Genomic DNA, 12,770 nt, shown 5'->3' with positions numbered 1-12,770 from the left:
TCGACCAGGCCGTCCATGAAACGGGAGTGGTTGTAGGGGACGTTGCGCCAGTTGAATATATGAGCAAGTTACTGTGAGATTTAATCCGAATAAGCACAAAATAAATCATGACGGCTATAACAGAGATTAAACTAATCATGTGGTCTAGCATAGTAGATGAACAGATCGAATCTAGGACACAGACTAGAAACATGAATTCTACCACGATTTCGAACAGGAAGGACATAAACACATACGGTGCACCGGGAGCAGCACCGTTGCCATTGAGGTTGACGCCCATGTCGTTGAGGAAGAGGTTGCTGAGGTCGGGGAAGAAGTCGTCGTCGGTGAAGTCGTCACTGCCAGCAGTCATGTGAGTGTGCTCCCAAAATTCCAACAGCGCTCGCCGAATGGAGCGCAGGAGGGAGTGGCTGTAGGGGACGTTGCGGCCGCCGAATGGAGCGCAGGAGTAGCACACGAAGCAGTAGATGGTGCTCTTCCCTAGTCTCTATCTCTACTCTTATCTCTATCTCTACTCTTATAAAAAACCGAGTTGGTGATGATGGTGTGCCTGCCATCTTGTAATATAGACCGTCCGATCTATATCTGACGGATAGAAAGCAAACTATGACAATTTTACAAAAGATACCCGCACCTCTCTCCACATTTACAGATAAGGCCTTGCCTCGTTCATCCTTATCTCCCACAACCTCATTGCTGAGCAGTTAAAAAGGAAGTCTCTGGAACAATCTGGCATGGTGGCCCCTGTCGGCACCGTCCATCCCCATGCCTCCGCCCAGTCCGATCACCAGTCACCACCACGCACCACTCCTCCTCACCTTATCTCTCATCTTTCTCGAGGTATCATTTTTTCGATGAAATTCTCAAGATACCATTTTTCTGATAAAATTCTCGAGATATCATTAGTTTTTACACATGGGATTACTCCTGCATGGGTCAATCACAACAGGTGTTTTGTAAAAAAATGCATCTTGATGTTCCATGCAATGCACGGGCATCTTGCTAGTTTTTTGCATATAATTCCAAACACCACGTAGACACGGTCTTTGACCATTTTACAACTATGTTAGTATCATTGTTAGTGGTCAGCCGGTGCAAGTTATAGCCCCGGGTGTTTTAACCTTTTTTTAGTAATGATATCTGGCGATTGTTCTCCGCGAGCTCAATCCTGGCGAATCCCACGTAACCGTCAGATTTCCATCCGATGGTGGCCTGTTTTTAAGCCATAGTATTTGAAAAAACCGCCACCCTTACACACGTACTGTAACTGCGTCGCGGGCGTTTGCAACTGCCATGTCTTCCACGCTCGAGCATTGAAGTTTATAACTATTTTAGATTAGAATATACTACTCCTCTGGTGCTACTAGTAGAGCAGAGTCCTACTCCACTACTCTATATGCAAACTAGGGCATAGTAGTAGGTACTGTAGGGAGTACTAGTACTGTGACCACTCAAGCAAGTTGTCTGGCATCGATATGACCCTACGCTGCTGGTATGTGTCTCGTAAGTCAAGCGGTGTATTGTAGTCATCATCACCTGTCCACTTCCCACAGTACATATTCGCTTCTCCATCTTTGTCTATACATAATCGTCCAATCTTCCATCCCCGCTAAGGCGCCTCCCCCCTCTTCCGAAACCCAAGCACTAACAATGGCAGAACCGAGCAGCGTCCGCCGAAAGAGTGGCTGGAATTCGCTCCCCACAGAGGTAATCAAGCTCATTGTTTCGCGTGTGGACAATCTCAGTACCATGCCGCTCGCCGCGTGCTCGTCGAGGCAGCACCATTTACTCAAAGCCCTCAGGCCAGAGCTTTTTAAGCCAGCTCCTTGCTTGGTGATGCCGCCTGATCTTTAGAAATGGCTTGTGACGCAGCATAACGATCGTAGGGTGGCAAGCATCAACCCCCTTGACTGCGATCCGATCCCCGTCACCCTCAACTACATTAACGGTATGTACTGGGTCAGCATGAACACATCTTGGATGGTGCTCGTCGACGATCACGGTAGCTGGATGCTCGTGGAGGTCTACACCTGGCGATTGACCCCCCCTTGCTTCAATTAACACTGCACTGCTTCGGCACCGCGGCCCAGAATACTCGGAATCTTACAGTAGCCAACATGATACCAAGTTTGATTTGCTCAAGGTTGTAATCTGCCAAGTGCCCACAAGATCTACGAATTAGACTTCAGGCTAATTGCGTTCTTCAACCGCGATCTCGCCTATCTGACAGGTCACTTCGGTAAGTGGATAAATCTGCACGTCCATCGCAGGATCATACATCCTCCATGGTTCACTGATGCCATTGAACACAAGGGCTTCATTTATGCCGTCGACTCCTTCTATGGCTGGACATATTGCTGGCCTACTCCAGTCATCGCTACAAATGGCTGTTACAGCAGTATGTTACTTTCCTATGATACCATGATGGCTTGCTTATATTACTATCAACATTTACTGAAAAAATATTCATGCTCACAACATGTTGTTCTTAAGATTGACTATAGTAAGAGCCCTTTTTTATTTGACTCCAACTTGATATGATGTTGTAGGCCGCCTGGTGTCCCCACCCTTCCTAATCCCAGAACCTTTCAAAGAAAAGCGGCATGGCAGTTGCAGGTGGTTCCTCGCTCGATCAGACGATGGCGACCGATTGATGATCGTTCGCATGTACCGGACGTGTTGTTTCGCGGAATACAATCATAGTCACTGCAAGGTCTTTGAGCAGGATCCCAGCTTCTCTGGGCCTTCAGGAATTTTTGACTAGAGGCTGGTAAGTAGCCTTGGTACACGCTCTCTATTTCTCGGACTGAATTATCCAATTAACCAGGAGATAACCGACGGCAAGGACCATGATGGCAGCACAGTTTCGTTCATCAGGCAAAACTGTGTGTACACAGCGTACCATGCGTCTCTGCATGCACCATACCCTGATATGTGCCGCCACACTCTGCAGCCCAAAGTAGGATAGAGGGTCGCAAGTATCAGACTTCAACCTACTGGCTGGAGTTTCCCCCATCAAGCACCCATCTGGTTCAAGCCGTCAGCCAATCTCCACAGCTTAATAAATAGTAACGTCTAACTGAGCCAGTTAGTTAGATGCGTACACTTGGTGTAGTAGGATCTTTATTTAGTTTGATGCATACACTTGTTCTTTTTTTGGGTAACCCTTTTGTAATGATGGCTGATGTTTGGTTTGGAAGAGAGAGCTGCGTCTTTACTCTTCTGGCCTGCTTACTGCTTCTGTTGCACCCCCAACCCTGGTTGCTGCTGCTGTTGTTTTCAATGTACAATCAGTAGTATATTTCGTCTGTTGGTTGAATAAACATGTTGTTAGAACGACAAACACAATGTTTTGGAAGTTGTTGCACGGTCCGATCCTTTAGTGCCCTGTACCGTACGTAGCGCATACTATTTTTGATACGCAACACATTTTCCACTTGTCAATAACATGTAGCCCACTGATGAAGGCCCAATAGAGGAGCCCATAATTAACTGGAAGGGAGGCTCTCACATGAATCCAGCCCAGGTACATGCTCATGGTCCCCTAAACATAAATAAGTAAATAAATAAATAAATAAAGCTAAATGCTCATGCACCAGTTCTTTAAATTCATGATTTGAAAAGTCAAATTTTAACAGGACGATATTATTTCCTATGATAGTGTCGTTACATTCAGTCGATATTATTCTTAGGCAAAGATAGCGACCAGACTTCTTTCTCCCACCATTTTCTTCCTGCAACCAGCAGACCCATGCAAATCGTAGTCAACGTCGTAAATAGTTCCGGTCCATTTTTATTTTTCGATAAGAATGTCCAACCCAACCCAACACATTGGCGACAGCACTTTATCCTCCGCCTTGGTGCGCTCGCCGCGGCGCCATCGTCCGGCCCTGTCAACATAGTGAATCGGGAGAGGACTGTAGTTGTGAGTATGACAGTATGGACCCACCAGGTCCACTCCCGAACACAAGTAAGTGCCTCTTTTACTACTCAGATGCACCCCTCGTTTTTTACTCTAATCCACCCTGCTGATATCTGGGACCCACATCATTGTCAACGTATAGTCAATTAACGACTGAATTGCACAACTTTTTTTTTGAGTATTTGTTCAGGAGCAGGCTATAAACTGGGTTGTGCGGTCTCTGTGGCCCGTCTAACAACATGACCAGCCCAGCAGTTTTTTCTTTGAGAAAATAGGTAGCTCACTATTTTTTTTGAAGAATACCCAAGCTAGGCCTTTTTGTTTTCTCCGACTTACTAGGCTGCAAATCTTTCAAGACGAGGAGGGATGCATTCCGGCCTGGCCAAAGAGTATGGTCAGTATATCTTAAAAGTAATATCAAAGGGGTTGCAAATTCCAAAAAAATTATAGCAAATGGGAAATTAGTTTCTTTTTTTGTTTTTGTTCTTCACTGATATTTTATATTTCATTGGATTTTAACATGACATAGTACTCCCTCCGTTTCTTTTTAGTCTGCATATAAGATTTGGTCAAAGTCAAACTTTGTAAAGTTTGACCAACTTTGTAGGAAAAAATATCAACATCAACAATACTAAAGCTATATGGTATAAAAATTAATTTCATAATGCATCTAACAATATTGATTTCATATTGTGAATCTCGATATTTCTTCTATAAACTTAATCAAAGTTAACAAAGTTTGACTTTGACCAAATCTTATATGCAGACTAAAAAGAAACGGAGGGAGTATTAATTTATTTTTAAATTTCTTTTAGTATGGCTACTAATTTTTGGATTAATAATATTTTATTCCCCAGCAAAAATGCGAATTTTTAAATTTTTGCACATTTTTGGTTCAATTTTTTAACCCTGGCACTGACCAGAAAATGGGCAGCAATTCTAAAAATATAAAATGGGCTGCAATAAATTCCATACGAATTAGCAAATGAGTAAAAATTATAAAAATAATAGCAAATGGGCTGTACACGCCACAGATTTCGAGGCTGACTTGTTTACGCAAGGCTTTGTCAATCAACACACGATGGAATCACACAGTCCTGCTGCTTCTTCAATCGCTGCTCTTCTTGCACCAGCCGCCCAAACCAGCGCCGGCGAGACCACCTGCTCCTGCCTCCAGTGGCCGCCTGCTCAAGCTTGGCCATCCCTCTACTGTCTACTCACCCACAACCCATATTATTCTATGACGACGGCAGCCTCACACCGCAGCCGAACCAGTCAACCCTCGTACTCCTCTCCGTGTGGGCATCCACTGCCGCGTCTTCCCTGGCTCCGCGTCGTCCCCTTCTAGGCCTCGCCGTCGTCCACCGCCTTGGTGCTCTCAGCACGGCATGGTCAACACGTGGTCAAGGAACGACTTCCATCGGAAGAGGACTGAACATGGAGAGGCTGATAGCTGGGTCCACGGCCGCAGCAAGGACGTGCGACCTTATTACGTGTAAAATAATTATTCCTCCACCTGACAGCTGGGACCCACCGGAAGGGACTCTGTATTTTGCGAAAAAATGTTTCCCCCTAACGGCTGGGACCTACCAACTACATCTTCGCATGCAAGGAAGTGCCTCCATATTAGGCGCTGAAAAAATTAATCCTCGCCCTGACTGCTGGGACCCACCAGCTACATCTTCGCACAAAAGGAAGTGCCTCATTATCCTCCTTGACAGCCGGGACGCACCTGGTCAAAGCGTACATAGCGTTGTCATTCTGGTCGCGAGCGTGTACATACATACTGGTCGATCGGTCTGTCTGCAGGCTGCAGCGATGAACCGTGGCCGAGTAAGGAAGGGCATGTGTGACGTAGCATGTACACGTACGTACAACCAGGGTGCAAGAAAGTAAATACGGCCACGTACATACATACGGGCGGGATCTCGAACGCGCCCATACGTACGGCCAGGGCTCGTGTACATGAAGAGGCAGCGACGACGTCCTGTTCATCGGCAGCCAACCGGCTGGGTCAGAACGGAGAAACAGCGTCGTCGTGTTCATCGGGAGGCAACGGAACGCGTGCTGTTCATCGGGAGCCAACCAGCTTGGACAGAACAGCTGATCGAAACGAGGCCTGGTGTACCGCAGAACGAAGGAAACGGCCTTGTGTTCGACCGCCAACAGTCGAAACGGGATCTTGTTCACCGGGAGGGGTGTGGCGTACTGCAAAACGGAGGAAACAGACTTCTCTTCGACCTCCTATGGCCGAAACAGGGTCATGTTGATCGGGAGGGGTGTGGCATACCGCAAAACGGAGGAAACGGACTTGTGTTGGAGCGCTACAGTCAAAACGGGGGTCCTGTTCATCGGGAGGGTGTGGCATACCGCAAAACGGGACTCCACGGGCTACTGTTCATCTCCACCGTTGACCTCCTCCAGCCTCCACGGGCTACTGTTCATCCACCGTTGACCTCCTCCAGCTTCTACCTGCGACTGTTCATCCACGGGCTCCTGTTCATCCAGCCTCCACCGCTCCTCCAGCGGCTACTATTCAACCAGCCCTCTCCACGGGGTCCTGTTCAACCACCCCTCCATGGGCTACTGTTCATCCAGCCCTCCACCGGCTACTGTTCATCCAGCCCTCCACGGGGTCGTCCTGTTCATCCAACCCTCCATGGGGTCCTGTTCATCCACCCCCAACCGGCTCGATCGATCGGGGTCCTGTTCATCCAGCGGCAACGGCCTCAACTACCACGGGGTCCTGTTCATCCAACCCCCAGCAGGAACTGTTCATCCAACCCCCCCCAACAACACTCACTGTTCATCAAGAGGCAGCAGGTTCGATCGACTTCAGTTAGCAGCAGTAGCGAAGGAATCGCTCGATCGGGTTCGGTTAACAGCCAGGGATCGATCGATCGCTCGGGTTCAGTAACGCGTAGCCTGCAGTGCAATCGCTCAGGTTCAGTAGGCGAACGCCTCGCTCGAGTTCAGTTAGAGCCCAACGCCTTGCACCCACGCGCGTACGTGTACGAGAGAAACGCGCATCGCTCGGCCCCCGACCACCCACTGTAACCAGGAACTCCCCGATATTTTCCTCGCCCTCGCTTCTACCACGTTTTTTTCCTTCATGGACGGCCCAAAGAATGTCATGCAGCTGCGTCTCCGGCCCGCCCAGGACAAAAAGCCCCTTTTTCTGTCATGATGTTTTGTCATAGAAGTGGGAGCCCACCACATCTATGATGATACCGGATTTTGTCACAATTATCATCATAGAAGTGTCATAAGCAAGACAGAAAAAAATTTCATTCGACCTAAAATGTCACGGATGTGTCTTTTTTTGTAGTGATTAGTGCGGTTGGCATAGTTGTATGTTGAGAGAAGTGCATATTATGATAGGTATTTTTCATGCATGATGACATGATGAGCATGTTGAGAAAATTATAGTTCAACCCTTTGAAGAGCAACTCCAGCCGCGCCCCCAACAGGCGACTTTTTACGCGTCGGCGCCGCAAAAACACCCTAGTCGCGCCCCTAAGACGCCGAAATCCGCCGGCTCGGCCCTTTTTCACGCCCGACGATCGCAGGCCGAACCCGGCGCACTGGGGGCGCTCGGGGGCTCCGGCGCAAGGGAAAAACATGCCTGGGCCACACTGTCAGGCAAAAAGTCAAGCCAATCGTCCAGATTTGCCTCCCACCCCCTGCGCGCTCGGCCACCACCCTGCCGATCCCGGCGCCGCCCACCGCCCACCACCGCTAGATAGGCCATTCCCCACTGGAAAAGAGAGGAGGTTTCGCCGCGGTAGCCTCTCCACCACCGCCCGGGCGATTTTTCGGGCGTTCCGGCCGCACAAGGCAGTGTACCGGCGGGTGTGCGCCCACCACGCCCACAAGGTGTTCGGTGATTTGCCTGCTCAGCAATGGACTCGGACGATGAGGAGGCGCTCGCCGCGCTGCTGGAGGAGGAAGCCGATGCCGACGTCCAGGAAGAGGAACATCTCATGGTCATCGCCGCCCTCGCCGGCCTGCTTGTGAGCAATGAAAAGCCGCAGCGAGGTGGCTTGGTGCTGGGGCGGATGAAAGCAAAGAACCGGCATCGTCTGGAAGGCTACTGCATGCTCTACTCCGACTACTTCGCCGACGATCCACTACACGGCAACAAAGTATTTCGGCGCCGTTAACGGATGAGCCGAAAGCTTTTCCTCAGGATTGAGAATTCCATCCAGGAGTTCGACAGCTACTTCAAGTGCAAGAAGGATTGCACCGGCAAACTTGGATTCACCTCAATCCAGAAGTGCACGATAGCGATGAGGATGCTTGCATACGGAGCTCCTGATGATGCTTGCGAACACCCAATGCGGAAGACACTGCTCGGATCCTAGCATAGAATGCAACAAGAGGATTTCCTGGGATGCTTGGAAGCATCGACTACATGCATTAGAAATGGAATAACTGCCCATTTGCTTGGTAGGGGATGTACAAAGGCGCCAAAGGCGGTTGCAGTGTGGTACTTGAGGCGGTGGCCACACAGGACCTCTGGATTTGGCACTCCTTTGGTATGCCAGGAACTCACAATGACATCAACGTGCTGCAGTGTTCCCCTGTCTTTGCCAATCTTGTTGAAGGTCATTCTCCTCCGGTGAACTTCGAGGTTAATGGGCAGCACTACAACAAGGGGTACTACCTAGCTGATGGCATCTATCCGAGATGGTCTACATTTGTGAAGACTATCTCAAACGCTGTGCCAGGAGGCAAGAAATCCCACTTTGCCAAGGTTCAGGAGGCTTGCGGGAAGGATGTCGAGCGGGCATTTGGTGTGCTCCAATCTCGATTTGCTGTTGTCCGGTACCCTCCTTAGACCTGATCGAAAGATCAAATGTGGGAGATCATGACTTGCTGTGTCATCTTGCACAATATGATCATTGAGAGCGAGCAGGAAGAGCCAATGTCAAACACGCATCATCTGCTGCACCATATTGTTATGTGTAGGTTGTTAGGAGTCATGTTAAGATAGACTAGGTTGTTAGGGTTTATCTCTATCTAGTTATCTTTCTTTCTCCAAGATGTAATCTCCAACAACTTGTATGTGCTGTACAGGGAGGTGCGCCCCTGCTATATTAACACGTACACGTCGCCCACATCGGGTAAGACGTTTCCGCCATCGCACATGGTAATCAGAGCCTTCCTCTTTCAATCTAGCCTCCTGATTGCATCTAGTGCATAGCCATGTCTTCATCCTCCGGCGCCTCCCAACCTAGCCTCAATGACCAGGTCACCGAGAAGCTCAACCGCATGAACTACATGCTATGGTGCACGCAGGTCACACCCCACCTGTGGGGTGCCGGTGTCTTTGGCTACGTCGATTGCACCGCGCCGAAGCCGGCCAGACTCCACGTCACCAAGGACAAGGACGGCAAGGAGACTTCTGCGCCCAACCCTCTCCACCCACTTTGGGTCCGGGAGGATCAACAGGTGCTTGGCTATTTGTTGAGTACCCTCTCCAAGGAGGTGCTGGTCGCGGTCACTGTGATCACCACGGCGCGCGAACTCTGGGTGGCACTGGCGGGCATGTTCTCGTCCCAGTCACTCAGCCGCGTCAACAACATCAGGACTGCGCTCATCAACGCACAGAAGGGCAACCAGTCGGTTGCCTCCTACTTCGCCTCCTTGTGCGGCCTTGCTGATGAACTCGCCGCCGTCGGTAAGCCTATCCAGGATGACGAATTGATCTCATACATCCTCCATGGTCTGGACGTCGACTACCAACCGCTCGTCTCCGCCCTCGACGCCTGCGTCACGCCCGTCATCCTTGACGAGCTCTATGCCATGCTGAGTAACTTTGATCAGCGCATGGCCCAGTTCCACGGCTTCTCCGGCGGTTTCAAGTCCTCTGCCAACACCGCATCTTGCGGCCGTGGTGGCAGCCGTCGCTCGCATGGATCTCCATGCGACAAGGGGCGATAAGGAGGCAACAACAATGGTGGCGGCTCCTCCAACTCTCGCAACAGACGCTCCACCAACTCCAAGCCTCGCCGTGGTGGCGGCTCCGACAGGTCTCGTCCAGATGCGCGCGCTGTCAGATCTGTGGCAAGCTTGGGCAAACGGCTAAGGACTGCTGGTACCGTTACGATGAAGATGACGACTCATCCCAAGATGAGGACAAGGTTGCTGCAGCTGCGGACGACTCCTATGGCGTTGACACGAACTGGTATGTCGACAGTGGGGCTACCAATCACATCACCAACGAGCTCGAGAAGGTCACTGATATGTCTCCATCGTATCTACTATTCCAAACACTTTTGCCCTTGTTTTGGACTCTAACTTGCATGATTTGAATGGAACTAACCCGGATTGACGCTGTTTTCAGCAGACTTTCCATGGTGTTATTTATGTGCAGAAACAAAAGTTCTCGGAATGACCTGAAACTCCACGGAACATCTATTTGGAAAATAAGAAAAATATCGGAAGAAAAATCCACGTCAGGGGGCCCACACCCTGTCCATGAGGGTGGAGGGCGCGCCTGCCCTCCTAGGGCGCGTCCCCCTACCTCGTGGGCCCCCTGACGCTTCACCGACCTCAACTCCAACTCCATATATTCACTTTCGGGGAGAAAAAAATCAAGGAGAAGGATTCATCGCGTTTTATGATACGGAGCCGCCGCCAAGCCCTAAAACCTCTCGGGAAGGCTGATCTGGAGTCCGTTCGGGGCTCCGGAGAGGGGATTCGTCGCTGTCGTTATCATCAACCATCCTCCATCACCAATTTCATGATGCTCACCGCCGTGCGTGAGTAATTCCATCGTAGGCTTGCTGGACGGTGATGGGTTGTATGAGATCTATCATGTAATCGAGTTAGTTTTGTTAGGGTTTGATCCCTAGTATCCATTATGTTCTGAGATTGATGTTGCTATGACTTTGCTATGCTTAATGCTTGTCACTAGGGCCCGAGTGCCATGATTTCAGATCTGAACCTATTATGTTTTCATGAATATATGTGAGTTCTTGATCCTATCTTGCAAGTCTATAGTCACCTACTATGTGTTATGATCCGGCAACCCCGAAGTGACAATAATCGGGACCACTCCTGGTGATGACCATAGTTTGAGAAGTTCATGTATTCACTATGTGCTAATGCTTTGTTCCGGTACTCTATTAAAAGGAGGCCTTAATATCCCTTAGTTTCCATTAGGACCCCGCTGCCACGGGAGGGGTAGGACAAAAGATGTCATGCAAGTTCTTTTCCATAAGCACGTATGACTATATTCGGAATACATGCCGACATTCCATTGATGAATTGGAGCTAGTTCTGTGTCACCCTATGTTATGATTGTTACATGATGAACTGCATTCGGCATAATTCTCAATCACCGATCCAATGCCTACGAGCTTTTCATATATTGTTCTTCGCTTATTTACTTTTCCGTTGCTACTGTTACAATCACTACAAAACCCAAAAATATTACTTTTGCTACCGTTACTTTCATATTACTTTGCTACTAAATACTTTGCTGCAGATACTAAGTTATCCAGGTGTGGTTGAATTGACAACTCAACTGCTAATACTTGAGAATATTCTTTGGCTCCCCTTGTGTCGAATCAATAAATTTGGGTTGAATACTCTACCCTCGAAAACTGTTGCGATCCCCTATACTTGTGGGTTATCAAGACTATTTTCTCGCGCCGTTGCCGGAGAGCATAGCTCTATTCTTTGAGTCACTTGGGATTTATATCTGCTGGTCACTATGAAGAACTTGAAAGACGCTAAGACAACAATTTATCCCTCAACTACGAGGGGAGGTAAGGAACTGCCATCTAGCTCTGCACTTGATTCACCTTCTGTTTTGAGTAAGCTTGCGACACCTAAACCTGCTTCTGCTATTCGTTCTGATATGTCGCATGTTATTGATGTTGCCACTTCTGCTATGCATGATACTTATGATGAAACTACTTCTAGCTTGATACTACTGTGCCACTTGGTGAATTTCTTGATGAACAAATTGCTAGAGTTAGAGAGAATGAAATTATTGAAACTGATAACATTGATGAAAGTGATGATGAAGACTCTCCTGTTATTCCTGAGGGTTATGTTTTTGAAAAAGAAGCTACTTTAGCTATTTTAGCTTGCAAAGATAGATATGAGCTCAAGAGGTTATTAGATAAATGGAAACAGCAATCTCCTAATGCTAGAATGAAACCTGACCCTTCTTTTGCTACTTCACCTATTTGTGTTACTGATAAGGATTATGAATTCTTTGTTGATCCTGATATAATTACTTTGGTTGAATCTGATCCTTTTCATGGCTATGAATCTGAAACTGTTGTGGCACATCTTACTAAATTAAATGATATAGCCACCCTGTTCACTAATGATGAGAAATCTCGCTACCTTTATATCCTTAAAATATTTCCGTTCTCACTAAAGGGTGATGCTAAGATATGGTTTAATTCTCTTGATCCTGGATGTGTGCGTAGTCCCCAGGATATGATTTATTACTTCTCTGCTAAATATTTCCCTGCTCATAAGAAACAAGCTGCTTTGAGGGATATTTATAATTTTGTGCAAATTGAAGAAGAGAGTCTCCCACAAGCTTGGGGGAGGCTTCTCCGATTACTTAATGATTTGCCTGATCATCCTCTTAAGAAAAATGAAATACTTGATATCTTTTATAATGGACTAACCGATGCTTCTAGAGATTACCTGGATAGTTGTGTTGGTTCTGTTTTCAGGGAAAGAACACCGGATGAAGCTGAAATTTTATTGAATAATATGTTGACAAATGAAAATAATTGGACACTTCCTGAGCCTATTCCTAAACCAACTCCGAAGAAAGAGGTGTTCTATTTCTCAGTCCTGAAGATATGCAAGA

The 12,770-nt window shown here is 48.1% G+C and overlaps 1 non-coding gene across 1 annotated transcript; it reads left to right on the top strand.

The window, feature by feature from the left end:
• Positions 1–9,610: 9,610 nt before the first annotated feature.
• On the top strand, positions 9,611–9,749 carry LOC120972992 (small nucleolar RNA Z247). Its single transcript, XR_005767121.1, has one exon. It is a non-coding gene; the product is annotated as a small nucleolar RNA Z247 (small nucleolar RNA).
• The last annotated feature ends 3,021 nt before the right edge of the window (positions 9,750–12,770 follow it).

This window comes from Aegilops tauschii, chromosome 1 (assembly GCF_002575655.3).
Source record: "Aegilops tauschii subsp. strangulata cultivar AL8/78 chromosome 1, Aet v6.0, whole genome shotgun sequence".
Classification (NCBI taxonomy): domain Eukaryota; kingdom Viridiplantae; phylum Streptophyta; class Magnoliopsida; order Poales; family Poaceae; genus Aegilops; species Aegilops tauschii.
Note: the sequence above shows the minus strand (reverse complement) of the source record. Positions and strands in the feature narration are given on the sequence as shown.